The following is an 18291-nucleotide window of genomic DNA, read 5'->3' on the forward strand; positions in this document are numbered from 1 at the left end:
AGGGGCGTGCAATGGGTGTTTCTGTGGGTGTTCCACCCATTGCTTTTTGACGCTGCCTCAGATTTACAAGGATCCGTAATTCTGAGACAGCGTAAACAATTAACCGCCACTGAAAAGCAGATATTAGATCGCTGCAATGAGGAGAAATACTTCTATTTCTCCTCGTTTTTGCTTTTTCTATGGTTGTTGGATTGTGCATCACACGAAGAAGGAGCAAATCGCTTTTCATATTTGTTTATGTGCAGGAAGATCTCCCTACCTGCACATAACCAATCATCCCTGCAACACAGACACACCATGGTGTAAGAGTGCCTGCATTGCAGGTAATTATACCTGCAACGCAGACACTTTTCCACCATGGCGCAAGGGTGTCTGTGTTTGCACTAGGTAGCTTTATTTAGCGCCAGCGCAAGGGAAAACACAGTGGTGCACCGTATTCCTGTGAATATGGTGCATCCCTTCATTTTTCAAATGACATGGCACTGCAAAATTGCTTGCAGAGCTGCCCTGCGCCATTTCTTTGTAAATATGCCTCCCAGTGCGAAACTCTTTTTGGATACTGAAGTAGCCTGACAGTTAATGACAGCTGCCAGATCCTCCAAAAATATGAAAAACAAAGATTTAACTGACCGCAAGCAGTTGGAGAACAATGGCGGAGCTAGTGGTTTGGAGAGTTAGGAAAAGCAAACCAATAGTGAAGTGAGTGAAGATGATGGAGCAACAGAGGTGTGCTAAAGCACTGGAATACAGAGCGGCCTGGTAACTGCTGGCTCCTACACAAAAAAGTAAAAATAAATACATTGTTTTTTCAAGAACCACAAGTGGCAGGGGAGCAGTGAAGATGTGGACGTGGACGGGTGAATGGGAAGCAAGTGGGGGGTCTGTATTTAAGGGGGTAAGCAACACAGAGAAAGAGCAAGAACAGACATGTTCTCTCATGGAGTGATAAATGAAAAAAAAATTGTTCCCTAAAAGTGAATAGTAAAGTATACCAGTCAGCCAAACAAAAGGTTGGTGAGTATACTATTCTCCAAGGAAGGGTCAAACACAAGAAGAGGAAAGCAAGCCATCAAATAGGAAGCAACCAATGAAATTGACTATAAAGCCAAGCAACGTTAAGCAATGAGTGGGCTCTAATCCCCTGTAAGTCTTTGGTGTGGTCCACAAGTGGCTTTCGCCTACAAGTGGCTTTCGCCTACAGACAGCTAAAATGTTGAACTAAAAAAGAGGCCATCTTTTGCTCCAATTTAAGCAACTAAACTACCATCCCTAAAAAACTGACAACAGATGAATACAAATAAAAATGATGACATATGCATTTCTACCGGAATAATAGATACTATTAATGACAGAGTGCCATTTAACACAGCAGCGAATCAGGGTTGGTACAATGTCCTATCTATGCACTTCGGCATTCCATGGCTTGCCAAGGGCAATGCAATGTCATTATAATTGCAGGTGTTAACGCGGGATTTCTGGTCTATGGTTATAGTTCTAGATCCCAACTCAGGTCGACTGAACCGTTGGTACCTGTCATTGAGTAAAAGGCAATCCACTACTAGGTTAATCAGTCATAGACTTACTCATGACCTCCTTACTCTGGTCGACAATTACTCTGGATGTTCGATACACCCGAACCACTTAAGCTCTATCCCGAACTTAAGATTTTACCAGGTTGCGCGCGCTCACAACCTTCTCACAATCACACTACAGGCATTCAACTCCGCATGACATTACAATACAAATACAACACAAAACACCGCAATCTGTCCACGCATGACCCTTGTTATACTCACTCTCGTCCGATACTGCTGCTTTTCTCTCTCTCCGTCAGTGCCTTCTTCGGCAGGCCACCTCTCGAGCTCTAGGGACCTTGGGGTAAACTAACCTAGTCTAGATCACCTTCCTCAAGAAGGTAACCATCCTACTTCTGCTACCAACTGTTAACGCGGGATTTCTGGTCTATGGTTATAGATCTAGATCCCAACTCAGGTCGACTGAACCGTTGGTACCTGTCATTGAGTAAAAGGCAATCCACTACTAGGTTAATCAGTCAAAGACTTACTCCGCTCTAAAGAACCACTGAAGCTTAAAAGTTTTAAAAGTTTATTACAAAGCCAAACTTAACTGGAGATACAAACATCTCAAAATAAGATTCAAAAGATATACGGGTATCAATACAAACATGAATTTTCTAAATGCTCTTAGTCTGCAAAAGAATATCACCAAAACCAATTCTAGAATTAGCAAAGTTACAAGGATGAACACAAGCTGTAGCTTATGAGTCATTTACAGAAAGGAAAAAAATCAGATTAGACTGTCCCTACTCTAGACTAAGTGACATCCCTACTTAGCAAGATCTTAACCTAAAAAGGTGTCAGCAGTGGTGACTTCCAAAGAAGATCACACACTTCCCTTAGTCTTTGTTTCAAAGTCGATGTCTCGCAGTTCCCTATCTGCCTACCCATCCGCTCTCTCAGATCATCTGCCTTGCCTCCACCCAGGGGTGCTGTCCCTAATACAAAATCACATTTACATTAGAAACGCCCCCAAAGACGCCCCTCACGTGGTGTTGGTTCTGGTGGCAACTTCCATGCTGGTACTCCTTCTAGGCCCATCGTTAGCGTTGACCTTGCTTCCCAGGCTCCTCTCCGGCAAGACGGTACCCCCAGGAAATTCCTGAAGACTCCTCCAGGCCTGTGCCAGACTCTCTTGAACAAAAGTCTATTCATCACTTTCCTGATTAAACCCCCTCGCACCTGCAAAAGACACTTTCTCTGTGGGCCCCAAATTCCGGCCTCCACCATATCTCTAAGTCGTAAACCATTTGAACAGGCTCTACAGTTTGTGCCTAGCACGACTTTTCTCTAACGAGCACATGCAGATCAAAAGAAATGACTTTGTCTATTCAGGCCTATTAAAATTACATGAAACAAACCTATGCACTCTGTAAAACATTTAATTTCTTTGTTAAACAGTATTCTAACTTACTACACACACAAATTATATGGAAAACACTTCTATAGAATATATTTCAGTTCCATGATCAATACTACTTTGAATTACAATAACATTGAAATCCACTATCTCACAAGAAAATGTAACAGCATCCTGTACTTCATGTGAACTGCCATGTGGCCTACACATTTCTACGTTTAGCAGAATCACATTTTCCCCTTCCACAGCCACATAACGTAGGATTCCAACATCATCTTAGTATTTCTACACAATTCTACATTAGTTCTCACACAGATATATGCATTCTACATTTAGTTAAACACTCTTATGTATTTTCACTCTATTAAATCGACACTCTTATAACATGTTTACTAGACTAATATGACGTGCTTGTAAATATGGTGCACTTCTACAGTTTTTCTTAACTTGCGCTCTCTCAATCCCCCCTTTGATGACTTTCAGTAGTCATCACCCTCAAAACACCATCCTTGAGGTATGGAGTCAGACCGAAGTCGTTTCAGTTCCCCCTCGTTTCATCGTCTCTAGAGCCTTTAGACTCCGGTACTGATTATCCTGCATTGCAGTCAATCTCCTCTCTTGCCTTCTCATGGTTCTTTGCAACCTGTTTGATTTATACCATTGATACAGCCGCACCAATCCCCACAAAATGATTATACAAATCACTATTATGATAATAGGTTTCAATATGTACCAAATGATATTCTTTCCTAGGTTGGCAAACCAACCTCCAACTTTACCCATTCCTTGACCTACTTTTTCCCACACTGTTACCTTTGTCAAATTCTCTATTTCATGGTGTATTTCAGTAATGTTTCGAATGTACTTCTCTAACGGTTTTGAATTGTCTGGAATGTAAGTGCAACATTCCTGGACCTTCAAAGCCTTACAGACTCCTCCCTCTTTAGCTAACAGAACATCTAGAGCAAGTCGGTTCTGAAGAACCATTGCCCTTATCGATTGCATCTCTCCTTCCACCAGCATTAGTGATCTAGCAGTACTGGCGGACAACCTATCTACAACTGTTGCCAATCTTCTAATCTTTAAAACACAAACAATTGAAGAAGGGTCTGAGGGAAATTTAAAGACCTGCCCAGTTCGTATCCCCCTAACTGTAATCTAACAACAAAAGAACCGGGGGTCTATAACGGAGCTTCAAGTACTCCGAGCTGCTGCAAAACTCCTACATAAGTGAGTTAGGCGCTAATAGAGCTACATAAGTCTCTATATCAGAATGTGTGCCAGGACAAACCTGTCGAAGGACCTACTGAGATTGTTGGTAAGACCCGTACAGAGATGTGTTGGATTCCCATCAAATAGGTATGTAGATCAAGTGTTCTCATTTTGTCATCCAAAAATGGGGTGGTATGTCTCTTGATCAATGAGACCCATCCATCGCCCTTACTCAATTGGGTCGCACCATCAATCGCTAAGGTACCCATGAACAAATGATAAAGATGGGATCGAGTGCAGTGCAAAAATCAAAAGATGTGTGAGTTAAAAACAAGGGGTAAAAGGATCAATAGGCGAAAAACTCTAATGTAATTTGTCCTTTCCCTCAAACAAACAAGAACAATGCAGAGGAAGCAGTCTAAACATATAACTGCATTTACAAGGCCAACATGTTTCAGCCGGTAGGGACAAGATCCCATGGCTTTCTTCAGGGCCAGAGTTCTAAGCATTAGCTACTGCATACATAAAGTGAACGTAACAACAATCTGTAAAGGATATACATAAATAGTCCAAAATCGTGTTCCTCTGTACCAAACGGTGTCTCTTACATCTGTTAACAAGAAACAAGAAATAAATTGTAGTAAGTCCTATCAAAACAGGAAAGACCTGGCACTGGCTTCTACTAATTAAGCCAATTTATTTTACTAATGTTACTCACCTGAATAGTACAGGGAGTGTACCTCACCTCTCCTGGAACCCAGCTCAGGAAATAGGAGGCCCCGCTCTGAGGTGGTTGCTTTTTGGCATTTCAATAAAATCTAATTGCATTCTGTTGAAAGGCCCCCCAGACCTTCCAATGTGACTCATTGTAACCGGTGTTCTTTTCCCTATGTTCAGTTGCTGACATGTGACACATCTCCTACACACTGCTTCTGCTGCAATCCTAAACTTAGGGCAATACCAAGTCTGCCTGAATACCCTCAGCATGGCATCTCTTCCTAGGTGTACTGGACCATGTATCTGTCGTGCCATTGGACTCACTAATTCCTCAGGTAACACTGCTCTTCCATCTGCTGAAACCCAGAAATCCATTTCACTTTTCACACATCCTGCTGTTTCCCATGCCTTTTTCTCAGAATCAGGTGCATTTTCTTGCATGTTTTTCAAATCTAGCATCATGTTTAATTCGGTCCTTTCCTGAACCCCACCTACTTCCACCTCCATGAAAGAATATCCTTGCTCCGCACAATAGCGGGCAACTTCATCTGCATATCTATTACCTTGTGACACAAAATCAGTATTCTTAGTGTGGGCTACACATTTAACGATTGCGATTTCAGCTGGACCTTGTAATGCTTCTAACAATAATCGCACAAATTCTCCATTTCGAATAGGCGAACCAGAGGAGGTCATGTAACCTCTCTGAGACCACAACTGCCCAAAATCATGAACTACACCGAAACCATATTGGCTAACCGTATAGATGGTGACTCTAATTTTGTTTCCTGCTATACAGGCACGTGTCAATGCAATGATTTCTGCTACCTGAGCGGAGTGTACTCCTTCCAGGCAAGCGGCTTCCACAACTCCTGTAATGGTGCAAACAGCATAAGCTGCTCTCAACCGACCAGTATCGTCTCTTAAACATGAGCCATCAACAAAGAAAATCTCATCGGGGTCAATCAATGGCTCATCCACGATATCTGGTCTTGGTTTCGTGCATAGTTCAGTCACATCAAGGCAATCGTGATCTTCACATTCTTCGCCTTCTATGTCATTAGGAAGTGGCATCAATGTAGCAGGATTCAAAACAGAGCACCTCTTAAGGGTCACGTTCTCCGCGGCAAGTATAACTTGCTCGTAGCGCATGAGCCTACTGTTGGTCATGTGCTGTGTCTTGGTCCTGGTCATCAGCAATTCTACAGAATGTGGTACATACACCACTAACTGGTGTCCCATTACAATATTTTCACACTGCTCAATGCTGACACCTGTTGCAGCAACGGATTTGAGACATCCGGGCAACGCTGCGGCTACTGGATCTAAGGTAGCCGAAAAGTAAGCAACTGGTCTACGGGCATTTCCATGAATTTGCACTAAAACTGATAAAGCACAACCCTCCCTTTCGCAACAGAAGAGTGCAAATGGTTTCTCATAATCTGGCATTCCCAAAGCCGGAGCACGGCACAAATCCTCTCTCAGCTGCAGGAACGCCATCAAACAATCATTGTCCCATGGTACCGGATCACTCACCTCCTTGTGCGTCAGTTTTTGTAAGGGTTTTGCTTTCAGTGAAAAGTTAACTATCCACTGTCGGCAGTAACCAACCATTCCTAGAAACATCCTGACTTCTCTCTGCGTCGTAGGCGCGTTCATTTTCATTATCGCCTCTATCCTATCTGGTGACACCTTGCGCTTTCCTTTTTCTATCCGGTGACCCAAGTACTGTACTTCTGTCAGACAGTACTGCAATTTGCTCAGAGATACCTTGTGTCCATTTTCAGCTAAATGGTTCAGCAAGGCAATAGTATCTGTCTTACAAGCCTCTTCTGTCTCTGACACAACAAGTAGGTCGTCTATGTACTGGACCAGAACCGAGTTCTGTGGCAGTACTAGACTTTCAAGGTTTTTCTTCAGTATCTGATTAAAAATTGATGGGCTGTCTGTAAACCCTTGTGGAATACGACACCATGTTAAGACGCGATTCTCCATTTTAAAAGCAAAAAGGTACTGGCTCTCTTCATCCAATGGGATGGAAAAGAAAGCCTGACAAAGATCTATCACTGTGAACCACTCAGCTTGGAATGGTATCTGAAACAATATCACTGATGGATTCGGTACCACTGGACAACACGAAACAACTATGTTGTTAATTTTTCGAAGATCCTGCACTATTCTAAATTTCCCACTAGGTTTCTGCAAACCCATAATCAGAGAGTTGCATGGACTTCCCACGATTTCCTTCAGTATTCCCTGTTGAATCATAGTCGATCACAGGCTTTATTCCTGCAATCGTCTCTGGGGTCAATTTGTATTGAGGCGTTCTTGGATATTCAGCATTTGGTTTAACCATAATCTTCACTGGTTCTACTCCTTTGATCAGCCCTATCTCTTCACCAGTAAAATCCCATACCTCTGATGACACTGCATCTCGTAAATCCCATGCGAGCTCTTCCACTGTCAGGGTAGGGTACAGTTCTATGCATGTTCTCGAATTTACAACTTTGAAGGTAGCGTCATCGTCTGTCGTCTCTACCTCTACTCCCTGAGGTGTGCAGTATATGGTGCAGTTCAGTTTGCACAATAAGTCCCTTCCTAACAGACACACAGGACTAGAATCACATACCACAAATTGATGTTCATCCGAGTAGTTTCCTATTTTCACTGACACTGGTTCCGTCAAAGGGCTATTCATTCTCTTATTTGCAACTCCTACCACCTGGATCGTTTCCCCCGACATTGGTAGACCTGGAACCACTGCCGATCTCAAAGTTGATCGAGTAGCTCCAGTATCCACCAAGAATGTTGTAGGACACCCTGCCACTTCTGCCTCAACGAACGGTCCTCTTTGATCCACTTCTAGAACTGCCCCGAGGGTACAGTCCTCTTCTCTACTTACACGTCGTCCTGTCAATGGATCAACGTAGTAACACTCTTCTTTACCTGTAAACAAAGGCATTTGTCTATGGACCTTTCCCCCTGTCGAAATCCTTGGTGGCTGCGGGAACTGAGCTCGTGGAGCCGAAGTCCCCCCTTTGACCACATTACTTCTTGGCACTGTCACCCTTTGAACTGGAACTTCCTGAACTTCCTCCTCTACTTCTATTTCTCCGTTTTCAGGGTTATAGGGACACTCGCGTCTCCAATGTCCCACCTGGTGACACTGGTGGCACTTTGTCGTTTTTTTCAATGTAGCAAGATCTATCCTAGGTCTAGGATTTTCCTCGTTGTCTCTATTCTGACTGTTTGGTTTTCGTCCCATTGTCCCTGTTCCTTGTTGCTGCTGTCCTCCTTTTGCAGCTGACTGCATCTGCACCACCATCAACTTTTCCTTTAATTTCTTTGCTTTGGACTCTATCTCATCACTACAGTATCTTGCGTATCGCAAAATCTCATCCAAGGGTTTGTTTTGCCAACAAATTAAATGCTGCTGAATCATCAGACTAATATCAGGTCTCATCCCCAAAACAAACTTTGATACAAACTGTCCTATATCTTTAGGGTCCATTACATCTAGTCCACTGTATTGTTTGAATGCTTTCAGCAATCGTTCATAATACTCATGAACTGTCTCCTTGGGTTCTTGTCTTGTTCTGTCTATCTTTACCCAGTCTATGTCTTGTGGTGGCACTTTATCCTTCAACCATGTAATCACCCTTTCATATTTTAACATTACACTTTCTGATGGTCCATTAGTACGAGGATTCCTCTCTGGTTCTACAGTGGGCCAGTCGACACTAACCTTGCATGTCATCCACAAGTCTCCTGGGACCACTATGTCAAACAAGGTGTTCAAATCAATCCACAATACTTTCGAGATCTTCACAAACCTCTCTACCTGCTTGTACCACTCGACCGGGTTCTCCCTTAATTTCGGAAATGAGTTGGTAAATGCAGCCAAATCTCCTCTACTCCAGGGCACATGTACATAATTCCCATTCGATATTTCCCGCAATGGGAATGCCTCCACCTGCATTAGCCTTCCCTCCGGGGACATCCCATTTGCACACCGCCTAACAGTTCCCTTCTTGGACCACCTCTCTTCCCATTTGTCCAGATCTCTCCATGCTCTTATTCCTGTGATCAGTTCCCTTATGTGTGTTTTTAATCCAGTTGTCCTCCTCTCATCTAAGTCCTGATCTGAATACTGCAACCTGTGGTTACCCTGTAATGACTTGGTTCTGGACAAATCTACCATATACTTGTCTGCCAGTTCAGACAGTTTCTCATGAGTTGCTCTAGCCTTTCGGGTGATGTCCTTTGCTATAAACAACAACTCATCCTGCTCGTACATCTCAATCCTTTCTAAAGCCAATGTACCATCTATTATATCTTCCAGGTCAGATCTTAAACTGGACATATCAAGTCTTTTGGCTTTTATCACAGCTTTTATTACGCCATCTCTAGAGAGTCTATTTACATCTCTCCCATCACAGCTCTGAGTCCTACGTCTAGGCTCAGGCGAGTTGTGGGGAGTCCTCCCATGTTCCCATCTCTCCAGGTCCCATGCAGTTCCATCTTCTCTGGGTGTATGGTGAAACACTTTCCCATTTCTCATAGTCCCACAAGTCCCATCCTGCATGGTTTCCCTAGATACATGGTAAGACATTCCGTTATTCCCCATTTCTTCAGCATTTGCCGGTGGTCTCTGATCTCTCGACTCATGGCAAGATCCTTCGCTGTTCCCTATGCTCCCCCGACTCCAATGCTGTACGTTATCATTAGGTGCATGGTGAGTGCACCTAAACCTATCCCTGTATTCTTGTGTCCTTCGGTCTCCCTCACTTTGAATGAGACGGGACGTCTCTCCACATCCTGTACTTCTCTCACTTCTCTCCTGCCCATTTCCACCGTCAATATGACGTATAACTCCTCTACTCTCCTGACTTTTACCATCCCACTCCTGACTGCTTGCGCTAGCCCCGCAGTGAGACAATGTTCCATTGCCTCGACTTCCCCATTCTGCTTCTGCTCTTGGCCTGTTGCTCTGTGCTTCTGTCGACGCTTCCCATTCTCTCAAGTCAGCCCTCAGCTCTTTGTAAGATTTCGGCCGTGGTCCCCTCAGGTCCATCGGTCCTCTCTGACCCCCCTGTTCTACTACGGGACCCACTGCTGAATCCAATGGGGTGCTCCAAGTTACTGGTCCTGGCAATTGCCTCCAGGCATTGGTCGTGTTATTCCTTCTTTCCATCTCAACTCTTTCTCTGTCTAGCTGTACCTGTTTTTCTTCCCTCGCTTTCTCTGGGTTATAAATCGACTGTATAGGACCTATGGTAACAGGTACTTGAAGAGCATCTGGCCATCCATGAGACTCAACCCTCTCTGTTTCTGGCACCTTCTGCACCACAAACCTTCCGGCCACACTCTGTACAGGACCATGTTGAGGTGTCTCCTCACCTTTGGTAGGTATCCAATCCGCTATAGGGAGTGACCTATACCCTTCTATGCCAACCCTGTCTTCTTTTGGGAGCCCCGTACCTTCTGTCTCCATATTGTCCGGAGGAGGTCTATCTATCAACAACATATTTTTGAGGCCGTCCTCCGACTCGCTCTCATCATCCTCTTCCATGGGTTTCTTTTCACCTGTAATCTCTCTCAAGGGGTACAACTTGTCTACTTCAATCGTCCGTACCCTCCATTTCTTGGCTTCCTCATCCCATTTAGCATCTTGCACTGCCCTTACTGATCGCCTTACCCTTTCTTGGCGTCTATTCTGATTCCTGTCGTGCGCCACCCTAATCCACGCATTAAGGGCCTCAAACTGGCAAAGGTCTCAGTGAGGACATGACTGCTTTCAGCTGATGTAACACTTCTAATCTAAAAGTTCCATATTTCGGAAAGGTCAATTCCTCATTCCCTTCTGTAATCTTACTCCAAGTATCGAGCCACAGTATAGTATGCAACCCAACATTTGCTGCCATATAGTAAGCTGGTGTACCCTCTGGCGGTGCCTCTTCCCCACAATAGGATTCTCTTCTCTTTCTCTTAAAAATCCCTCTCAAGCATTTAAAACACTTCATGTTCAAAATCTACGAATTTCTATTTTCTCCGCGTTCGTTTACTTCCTGATGACAATCCACCAATCTCAGCGCGGTTTTCGCTAACTGGCCTATCACAGCGCGGCTCTCCGCTGACGTCACACCAACCGTCCTATCACTGCGCGGCTTTAGCCGACGTCACCCCAACCGCCCTATCACAGCGCGGCTCTCGCTGACGTCTCTCGTTCCAGCGCGGCTTCACACTGACCGACCTATCTCAGCGCGGCTCTCGCTGACGTCACTCTTCCCCCTTTGCAGCAGTTCCCCTCCTTTCTCCGCTCGTCTCCCGGTCATGCATGCGTCCCATTCATACTCTGAAAAAATGATTACTTCCGACCAAGCGATCACTTTTCTCTGACTGTACGTCCACAGTCTAACTGTAATTGTCACCTTAACCGACGAAATGTCTTTTCTTGTACGTCCAGACAATCGCCTTCTCTGATAGGTTACTTGCACACGGTAACTTTCGACCTGCGTCCGTTACCCACACACGCACTCTTGCATTCCCCCTATCTCGGTCCTGCGGGGGTCAATGGTACCTCATGACCTCCTTACTCTGGTCGACAATTACTCTGGATGTTCGATACACCCGAACCACTTAAGCTCTATCCCGAACTTAAGATTTTACCAGGTTGCGCGCGCTCACAACCTTCTCACAATCACACTACAGGCATTCAACTCCGCATGACATTACAATACAAATACAACACAAAACACCGCAATCTGTCCACGCATGACCCTTGTTATACTCACTCTCGTCCGATACTGCTGCTTTTCTCTCTCTCCGTCAGTGCCTTCTTCGGCAGGCCACCTCTCGAGCTCTAGGGACCTTGGGGTAAACTAACCTAGTCTAAATCACCTTCCTCAAGAAGGTAACCATCCTACTTCTGCTACCAACTGTTAACGCGGGATTTCGGGTCTATGGGTATAGATCTAGATCCCAACTCAGGTCGACTGAACCGTTGGTACCTGTCATTTAGTAAAAGGCAATCCACTACTAGGTTAATCAGTCAAAGACTTACTCCGCTCTAAAGAACCACTGAAGCTTAAAAGTTTTAAAAGTTTATTACAAAGCCAAACTTAACTGGAGATACAAACATCTCAAAATAAGATTCAAAAGATATACGGGTATCAATACAAACATGAATTTTCTAAATGCTCTTAGTCTGCAAAAGAATTACACCAAAACCAATTCTAGAATTAGCAAAGTTACGAGGATGAACACAAGCTGTAGCTTATGAGTCATTTACAGAAAGGAAAAAAATCAGATTAGACTGTCCCTACTCTAGACTAAGTGACATCCCTACTTAGCAAGATCTTAACCTAAAAAGGTGTCAGCAGTGGTGACTTCCAAAGAAGATCACACACTTCCCTTAGTCTTTGTTTCAAAGTCGATGTCTCGCAGTTCCCTATCTGCCTACCCATCCGCTCTCTTAGGTTCCTCAGATCATCTGCCTTGCCTCCACCCAGGGGTGCTGTCCCTAATACAAAATCACATTTACATTAGAAACGCCCCCAAAGACGCCCCTCACGTGGTGTTGGTTCTGGTGGCAACTTCCATGCTGGTACTCCTTCTAGGCCCATCGTTAGCGTTGACCATGCTTCCCAGGCTCCTCTCCGGCAAGACGGTACCCCCAGGAAATTCCTGAAGACTCCTCCAGGCCTGTGCCAGGCTCTCTTGAACAAAGGTCTATTCATCACTTTCCTGATCAAACCCCCTCGCACCTGCAAAAGACACTTTCTCTGTGGGCCCCAAATTCCGGCCTCCACCATATCTCTAAGTCGTAAACCATTTGAACAGGCTCTACAGTTTATGCCTAACACGACTTTTCTCTAACGAGCACATGCAGATCAAAAGAAATGACTTTGTCTATTCAGGCCTATTAAAATTACATGAAACAAACCTATGCACTCTGTAAAACATTTAATTTCTTTGTTAAACAGTATTCTAACTTACTACACACACGAATTATATGGAAAACACTTCTATAGAATATATTTCAGTTCCATGATCAATACTACTTTGAATTACAATAACATTGAAATCCACTATCTCACAAGAAAATGTAACAGCATCCTGTACTTCATGTGAACTGCCATGTGGCCTACACATTTCTACGTTTAGCAGAATCACATTTTCCCCTTCCACAGCCACATAACGTAGGATTCCAACATCATCTTAGTATTTCTACACAATTCTACATTAGTTCTCACACAGATATATGCATTCTACATTTAGTTAAACACTCTTATGTATTTTCACTCTATTAAATCGACACTCTTATAACATGTTTACTAGACTAATATGACGTGCTTGTAAATATGGTGCACTTCTACAGTTTTTCTTAACTTGCGCTCTCTCACAGGTCAGAGAGCAACCTAAGCCGTAATGATCCGAATGACTCATCATGTAATTTCCCATCAGATGCAAGCACTCTTCAGCAGCCCCCAAAGACAGGGCTACCCCTAACTCAAGAACATAGGGTTGGCAGCTGGTTCTGTTACATTGCCTTGCACACCCGAGCATTCAATCAGACAAGATTTGTAAAGCGTAGCTAATCATCTGTGAAGTTCTCCAGGTGCTGTGAACCCTATGGTGAAAGGGGTTCAGATGAACAGCCAGGTCTTGAGTCCTTTCCTGAATTCCAGCAGAGAGGATGATTTTTGGCGGTGACAGGGGAGGTCATTCCAAGACACTGCGAGATTAGAGAAGGAACTACCTCCACTGTTGCTGCGGCGAATGCGGGGGGTGTGAGCGAGGGAGAGGGAGGCGGGCGTAGATTTCTGGTGGGTCGGTGTAAGTTGACCCAGTGGTTGATGTGTGATGATCGCTTTGAAGCCCCATAAACACGGACCATGTGTGTCTCTAATTTTTCCCGTTGTCATTCCATAGTGCAATCGATGAATGAACAAATGACGTAATGTGTCGACGTGTATTTGTCTTAGCTCCTGTGGCATCACTCAGCATGCTGCTTTTCTTTGGGAAAAGTTCTGATACAGAGCCTCAGGGTGAAGTCACAGCTTGTCATTTTAGTATCTCCTACTCAACGACACCCTGAGCAGTAACATAATGACACTGCTGTGTCAGCAAGTACAGTGGCATCGGGGCATAGACCCTGGGAGGACTCACTGCACCCTGATGATTACTATATATTCTACTCAAACTATAGTCAGACGGCCCATTTTCCATTCGTGGCTGGTGGCACCCTTCCTGTGCCATTTCTGTTTACAACCTGAAACTTGTAACCACAGATGAGGTGTTTCTGAAAAAGCAGAGTCATCAGGAAAGGATGATCGACAAATCTAAATATACATAATGTAGTGCATATGTTTTATGAGTGGAACAGAATTTAACAACTCAAGTTAAAAGGATAGTCAGGCAGAGGCCACTGCAAAGAAGATATCATGGAATCACTGGAATTGGTAGAGTGCAGAACACCTAAAAAATGCACAGTGGGTTTCTGAGTATTCCTATCAGTTAACGTAGGACACAAAGTAGGTTTGGGTGAAAGAGGAGCCAGATTGCAACAAGGAAGGAGGTTGGCAGAAACACAAATCGACTTGGACAGTAAATCACAATCACCATTACCAGGGGACAACACTCCCACGCCTTCCTGGTGGAAATCTCTAAGCCTACATTGGTTCCACTGCGCCAGCTGCTGTACTGTAGGTTTATTTACAACAAGGGGTGGTGAGGGACAGAGTCTCTGAATTAAGCAGAATACTCTCACCCAGTCAAGAGATCAGGGCTAGATCCAACACCGTTTTTTAGCTCATTGCACCATCCCAGTTTCAGAACCTGGCTGTATGCAAATTAGTCTGTTCCTGTCCCAGTGCATGATGGGAACAGGGCAAACCAAACTACAAAAGCCAATTCTTACACTGGGAAGGAAACAAGCTTCCGGGGACCGGTTTCTGGCATTACAGCCGTCTTCGGCCCGGCTTGCTTGAATCCTGATGGTGCAATGAGCAAGGGACTCATATCTGAGTATACCCTTCCACGCTTAGGGTGGACAAAATTATTTACAACAAGGGGTGGTGAGGGACAGAGTCTCTGAATTAAGCAGAATACTCTCACCCAGTCAAGAGATCAGGGCTAGATCCAACACCGTTTTTTAGCTCATTGCACCATCCCAGTTTCAGAACCTGGCTGTATGCAAATTAGTCTGTTCCTGTCCCAGTGCATGATGGGAACAGGGCAAACCAAACTACAAAAGCCAATTCTTACACTGGGAAGGAAACAAGCTTCCGGGGACCGGTTTCTGGCATTACAGCCGTCTTCGGCCCGGCTTGCTTGAATCCTGATGGTGCAATGAGCAAGGGACTCATGTCTGAGTATACCCTTCCACGCTTAGGGTGGACAAAATTATTTACAACAAGGGGTGGTGAGGGACAGAGTCTCTGAATTAAGCAGAATACTCTCACCCAGTCAAGAGATCAGGGCTAGATCCAACACCGTTTTTTAGCTCATTGCACCATCCCAGTTTCAGAACCTGGCTGTATGCAAATTAGTCTGTTCCTGTCCCAGTGCATGATGGGAACAGGGCAAACCAAACTACAAAAGCCAATTCTTACACTGGGAAGGAAACAAGCTTCCGGGGACCGGTTTCTGGCATTACAGCCGTCTTCGGCCCGGCTTGCTTGAATCCTGATGGTGCAATGAGCAAGGGACTCATGTCTGAGTATACCCTTCCACGCTTAGGGTGGACAAAATTATTTACAACAAGGGGTGGTGAGGGACAGAGTCTCTGAATTAAGCAGAATACTCTCACCCAGTCAAGAGATCAGGGCTAGATCCAACACCGTTTTTTAGCTCATTGCACCATCCCAGTTTCAGAACCTGGCTGTATGCAAATTAGTCTGTTCCTGTCCCAGTGCATGATGGGAACAGGGCAAACCAAACTACAAAAGCCAATTCTTACACTGGGAAGGAAACAAGCTTCCGGGGACCGGTTTCTGGCATTACAGCCGTCTTCGGCCCGGCTTGCTTGAATCCTGATGGTGCAATGAGCAAGGGACTCATGTCTGAGTATACCCTTCCACGCTTAGGGTGGACAAAATTATTTACAACAAGGGGTGGTGAGGGACAGAGTCTCTGAATTAAGCAGAATACTCTCACCCAGTCAAGAGATCAGGGCTAGATCCAACACCGTTTTTTAGCTCATTGCACCATCCCAGTTTCAGAACCTGGCTGTATGCAAATTAGTCTGTTCCTGTCCCAGTGCATGATGGGAACAGGGCAAACCAAACTACAAAAGCCAATTCTTACACTGGGAAGGAAACAAGCTTCCGGGGACCGGTTTCTGGCATTACAGCCGTCTTCGGCCCGGCTTGCTTGAATCCTGATGGTGCAATGAGCAAGGGACTCATGTCTGAGTATACCCTTCCACGCTTAGGGTGGACAAAATTATTTACAACAAGGGGTGGTGAGGGACAGAGTCTCTGAATTAAGCAGAATACTCTCACCCAGTCAAGAGATCAGGGCTAGATCCAACACCGTTTTTTAGCTCATTGCACCATCCCAGTTTCAGAACCTGGCTGTATGCAAATTAGTCTGTTCCTGTCCCAGTGCATGATGGGAACAGGGCAAACCAAACTACAAAAGCCAATTCTTACACTGGGAAGGAAACAAGCTTCCGGGGACCGGTTTCTGGCATTACAGCCGTCTTCGGCCCGGCTTGCTTGAATCCTGATGGTGCAATGAGCAAGGGACTCATGTCTGAGTATACCCTTCCACGCTTAGGGTGGACAAAATTATTTACAACAAGGGGTGGTGAGGGACAGAGTCTCTGAATTAAGCAGAATACTCTCACCCAGTCAAGAGATCAGGGCTAGATCCAACACCGTTTTTTAGCTCATTGCACCATCCCAGTTTCAGAACCTGGCTGTATGCAAATTAGTCTGTTCCTGTCCCAGTGCATGATGGGAACAGGGCAAACCAAACTACAAAAGCCAATTCTTACACTGGGAAGGAAACAAGCTTCCGGGGACCGGTTTCTGGCATTACAGCCGTCTTCGGCCCGGCTTGCTTGAATCCTGATGGTGCAATGAGCAAGGGACTCATGTCTGAGTATACCCTTCCACGCTTAGGGTGGACAAAATTATTTACAACAAGGGGTGGTGAGGGACAGAGTCTCTGAATTAAGCAGAATACTCTCACCCAGTCAAGAGATCAGGGCTAGATCCAACACCGTTTTTTAGCTCATTGCACCATCCCAGTTTCAGAACCTGGCTGTATGCAAATTAGTCTGTTCCTGTCCCAGTGCATGATGGGAACAGGGCAAACCAAACTACAAAAGCCAATTCTTACACTGGGAAGGAAACAAGCTTCCGGGGACCGGTTTCTGGCATGACAGCCGTCTTCGGCCCGGCTTGCTTGAATCCTGATGGTGCAATGAGCAAGGGACTCATGTCTGAGTATACCCTTCCACGCTTAGGGTGGACAAAATTATTTACAACAAGGGGTGGTGAGGGACAGAGTCTCTGAATTAAGCAGAATACTCTCACCCAGTCAAGAGATCAGGGCTAGATCCAACACCGTTTTTTAGCTCATTGCACCATCCCAGTTTCAGAACCTGGCTGTATGCAAATTAGTCTGTTCCTGTCCCAGTGCATGATGGCAACAGGGCAAACCAAACTACAAAAGCCAATTCTTACACTGGGAAGGAAACAAGCTTCCGGGGACCGGTTTCTGGCATTACAGCCGTCTTCGGCCCGGCTTGCTTGAATCCTGATGGTGCAATGAGCAAGGGTCTCATGTCTGAGTATACCCTTCCACGCTTAGGGTGGACAAAATTATTTACAACAAGGGGTGGTGAGGGACAGAGTCTCTGAATTAAGCAGAATACTCTCACCCAGTCAAGAGATCAGGGCTAGATCCAACACCGTTTTTTAGCTCATTGCACCATCCCAGTTTCAGAACCTGGCTGTATGCAAATTAGTCTGTTCCTGTCCCAGTGCATGATGGGAACAGGGCAAACCAAACTACAAAAGCCAATTCTTACACTGGGAAGGAAACAAGCTTCCGGGGACTGGTTTCTGGCATTACAGCCGTCTTCGGCCCGGCTTGCTTGAATCCTGATAGTGCAATGAGCAAGGGACTCATGTCTGAGTATACCCTTCCACGCTTAGGGTGGACAAAATTATTTACAACAAGGGGTGGTGAGGGACAGAGTCTCTGAATTAAGCAGAATACTCTCACCCAGTCAAGAGATCAGGGCTAGATCCAACACCGTTTTTTAGCTCATTGCACCATCCCAGTTTCAGAACCTGGCTGTATGCAAATTAGTCTGTTCCTGTCCCAGTGCATGATGGGAACAGGGCAAACCAAACTACAAAAGCCAATTCTTACACTGGGAAGGAAACAAGCTTCCGGGGACCGGTT

Source organism: Lissotriton helveticus, chromosome 3_1, assembly GCF_964261635.1.
Source record: "Lissotriton helveticus chromosome 3_1, aLisHel1.1, whole genome shotgun sequence".
Classification (NCBI taxonomy): Eukaryota; Metazoa; Chordata; class Amphibia; order Caudata; family Salamandridae; genus Lissotriton; species Lissotriton helveticus.